We start from the raw sequence: 4,546 nt of genomic DNA, 5'->3' as shown, positions 1-4,546 counted from the left end.
CCAGGGCCTTCTGGAATACATAGGACTAATATCATGATGTGAGATTAGGGAAATCTGTTTAAGCAAACCCAAAGGACCTTTACCAAGTTCCACTGATGGGAAAGGATTTAAGACCCTAGTGTTTGTGCAGAAGTGACCAAAGTCCTATCATGAGTGGTTGAAATAGCTGTGATGGTTAAAAACAATATTTTTTTTGTAAGGAAAAAATATAACTTTTAAATAAATAAAATTCTCTGTAGAACCGTATAGTACTTTCCTGCAGAAAAACTAGAAAATCATATTATCAGAGGTTTGCTTGGTGAGTATGGAGCAGAGAGAAAGAACATATGACAGTATTTAATGGCATTAGGTTCTGGGAAGTGCAGCATCTGCCACATGTTCCCATGGCTCATGGGGAGGATCATCCCCACTCTGGGTCAGGCTTGGATGAGCCCAAGCAGGCATCTAATTTTTTTTTAATTGTTTTATTGCATTGCTGATTGTAATGCATTAATGAATATATGTCAGTGCAGTAATTCTTAAACTCTTGGGTCTCTGGACCCCATTATAATTACTGTGGACCCCAGAGAGGTTTTGTTTCATATAGGTTATATCTATCAATATTTACTATAATAGAAATTAAATGAAAAGTCTCTTATATTTACTTACTAATTAAAAATAAATGATAAGCCCATTAAATATTAACATAAATAGCATTTTTTAATAAAAATAACTTTCATAAAAGGCACTTTTATATATATACATATATATATATTTTTTTAAAGATTTTATTTATTTTTGCATGAGAAAGAGAGAGAGAGAGAGAGTAGGAGGGAGGGGCAGAGGGAGAAGCATGCTCTCTGTTGAGCAGGAAGCCTGATGAGGGAATTGATCCCAGGACCCTGATCCTAGAACCCTGGGATCATGACCTGAGCTGAAGGCAGATGCTTAACCTACTGAGTCACACAAGCACCCAGTTTTATATGTTTTCAAATCTCTTCCATATTTGACTGACAAGAAGACAGAGTTCTCATACACTGTTTACATTCAGTCTGTTGTAATATTTTGTTCTGCTTGAAGTATATGAAGAAAATCTGGCCTCCTGTAGATATGTAGTTGAAAAAGGAGTATTTTAAAAACCTTTTCAGATAGTTGTGGATATTTGATCCTATGCAAAATTTGACAAGTGGTAGTCTCTGAAAGGTTAAGTTACAAAATGTATTTTGAAACTATCAGTAAACGTATATCCTGTTACATTGAAATCCACTGGTCTTTCCTGCACTGGAGACAGTCTTCTACCCATGCAAGATTTTTTTATTATCATATATTGGTAATTTGGAAAATACTGGTTCATTAGATTATGCTTTCCTTCCTAGAGTTGACTTAGGAGACTACACTCCTTCTATCAATGTATTAATATTTAAGCCACTGGCACTTGGGTGGCTCAAATGGTTAAGTGTCTGCCTTCAGCTCAGGTCATGATCTCTGGGTCCAGGGATCCAGCCCCATATCAGACTTTCTGCTCAGTAGGGAGCCTGCTTCTCCCTCTCCCTCTGCCTTTTCCCTTGCTTGTGCTCTGTCTCTCTTTTTCTCTCTCTCAAATAAATAAATCATATCTTAAAAAAAATTTTGAACCAGTGTATTAAAATAATTTAAAAACTAAAATATGTGTTAGATAAGAAGAAATATATTTTAATATTTGCAATAAGGAATTAAAATCTAGAATGTAAGAATTATGCCAAAAAACATTAAGCACACACATGCACACAATTCCAATCTGGAGATAGGAGTATATTCCTAGAAACTGGAAAGAAGTAATTTAATTTAGAATAATTAAAAAGACTAAGATTTTTTTTTATCAACAGAGATTGTGTTTTATTTGTTATTAGATATGTAATGGAGATTAGAAGAATGCCTGGAATGTGTAGATGCTCAATAAGTATTTCTTGAATGTCTAACTGACTTGAATACAAAGATGCTTATGACTGTTTTGAGGTTTATATAGTGGGTGACAGATGACTGGGTCTTTTTTTTTTTTTTTAACTATTCCTTAGCAGAGACCAAAAAAAAAAAAAAAAAAAAAGCTCTTAGATAAGAATCTGACCTTAAGCCATTCTTATCATCTTCACAGACAGACTATTCTAACTTCTTGGTGTATCAGTTGCTTTGTTCTTCAACCTTGGCAGGGAAGTGATAAGAAATTTCGTAGTCAATAACTTAAAATGGTAGCACTTTCTAGTTTCACTGCTATTTGATTTGTGCTTTGTTTACTGCCTGTGACATGAAAAATATGATTTAGTTGGTGCTAACTGTTGTGATAGTCAAGCCGCACCCTGCACTGTGTCTTCAGATTTTATTTGCAGTCAACCAGGTAGGCAGCATTAGCTATTGACCCGTTGTAAGTGGAACAAGTGAAGTGACCTATCGCACAGAGTTCTTACTAGGAATTTTGTACTTAAGTGCTTGAGTACTGATAGCACAAAATCTAATTCTGAAGATTCGTGGCTTCATACCATTATTTTTCCTAAATTGTGTTTTGCATGACCATTTTGCCATGTGAGGATGTCAGTTCACACAAGGAAATTTTATTTCTGTCTCTCAGACATCGTGCCAAAGTACTGATGCCAAGTGACATCTGTCTGGAAAAGTTAATATCTAACACTGAGTGTTATGGGTTGAATTGTGGGCCCTCCAGATTCGTATGTTGAAATCCTAACTCCCAATACCTCAGAATATTACCTTATTTGGAAATAAGATCTTTGCAGAGGTAGGGAAGTTAAAATGAGGTCATCTGGTGTTCTTACAGAAAGTGGACAATTTGGAGAGAGACTTGTAAAAGAGAGAGAATTAAAGTGAAGTTGAAGGCAGAGAGTGGGTGATGCTTCTATACCAAAGACTGATAATAAAACCACCAGAAGTTTGATGAGAGGCAGGGAACAGGTTTATTCCTCACAGCCCCCAGAAGAAATCAACCCTACTGAGTCTTTGATCTAGACTTTGAGGCTCCAAAATTGTGAGATAAAAAATTTCTATTGTTCCAAGTTACCCAATGCATGGTATTTTGTTATAGCAGTCCTACCAAAATAATACATTAAGAAACTTAATCATTTTTTTAAAAAGATTTTGTTTATTCATTTGACAGAGAGAGACACAGTGAGAGAGGGAACCCAAGCAAGGGGAGTGGGATAGGGAGAAGCAGGTTTCCCACAGAGCAGGAAGCCCGATGTGGGGTCTGATCCCAATCACGACCTGAGCCGAAGGCAGATGCTTAACAACTGAGCAATCCAGGCGCCTCAAAACTTAATTATTTTTTATTATTGAAATAAATTACTTTTATTTTTCCAGCTCCCAAGGCTGCATTCCCATTTAGTGGATGGGAAGCTCATCTAGGGCTAAAACGATGTCTCTCTTGTCGAAAGTTTGTGAATGTTTGGTGTCTTCGACATGAGCATTGGCATGATGAAATTAGTATTTTGGAGGTTATGGAAAATGAGACCGCTGGTATTTGCAGAGTTTATTGAGGTTTATGGATAAAACCAGCAGATGAAGTATGCATTATAGATATTATAATCAGCCTGAAACAACTGAGAGTCAGCTAGGATTGTGCCCAGTGGGAAGCTGACTAATTGCAGTACCTTTCTGATTAGATCATAGGAAAGATACCTAAAATAACTGATTCCCTACTTGGCCAGTTGATTATGTTCTACCATCATTTTCTCTAAAATAGGTGACTCACATGGGATATAGTCAATATATCGAATGGTAGCTTACAACTCTCATGTTCTGTGTTGGGATCTCCATGGAAAGAAATCACAGTTTAAAATCATCTCAGCATTATGTCAATGTGGCAGGCAGAATAACGGTCCTCGTCCATGCCCTAATCCCCAGAACATGGGAATATGTTACCTTACATGGCAAAAAGGACTTTGCAGATGTGATAAAAACTATGAACCTTTAGGGGTGCATGGCTGGCTCTGTTGGTGGAGCATGTGACTCTGGATCTCGGTGTTTTGAGTCCAAGCCCCATGCTGGGTGTAGCAATGACTTGAAAATAAAATCTTAAAAAAAAAAAAAAAAGTATAAACCTTGAGATGTGAAGATAATCTCATATTATTCAAGTGAGTCCAATCTAATCACATGGGTCCTTATTATTGGACTGAGTTCAGAGTCAGAGGGAGTTCAGAGTCAGAGGGAGATGTGATGAAGGAAGAAAGATCAGACAGACACATTATCGCTGGTTGTTCTTTTGAAGATGGAGGAAGGAGCTGTGAGCCAAGAAATGAGGGCACCCTCCAGTAGCTCAAAGTGTCTCTCCCCTGGAGACATCAGTAAGGAATATTGCTCTGCCAACAACATTTTAGCCCAGTGAGATCTGTATTAGACCTCTAACCTATAGAACTCCAAAATGGTAAGTTTGTGTTGGTTTAAACTTTAAAATTTGGGGTAATTGATTTCAAGCGTGACAGGAAATTAATACAATCAATAAATTGTCAACAAGTATTTTTCGGTTCTCTAATTCTGCAAGGTGCTTTAAAATTAGATGTAACAGATTATAAACAGTAATAAT

The sequence above is a fragment of the Enhydra lutris genome, unplaced genomic scaffold (assembly GCF_002288905.1).
Source record: "Enhydra lutris kenyoni isolate GAN:26980312 unplaced genomic scaffold, ASM228890v2 scaffoldscaffold2, whole genome shotgun sequence".
Lineage (NCBI taxonomy): Eukaryota > Metazoa > Chordata > Mammalia > Carnivora > Mustelidae > Enhydra > Enhydra lutris.
Note: the sequence above shows the minus strand (reverse complement) of the source record.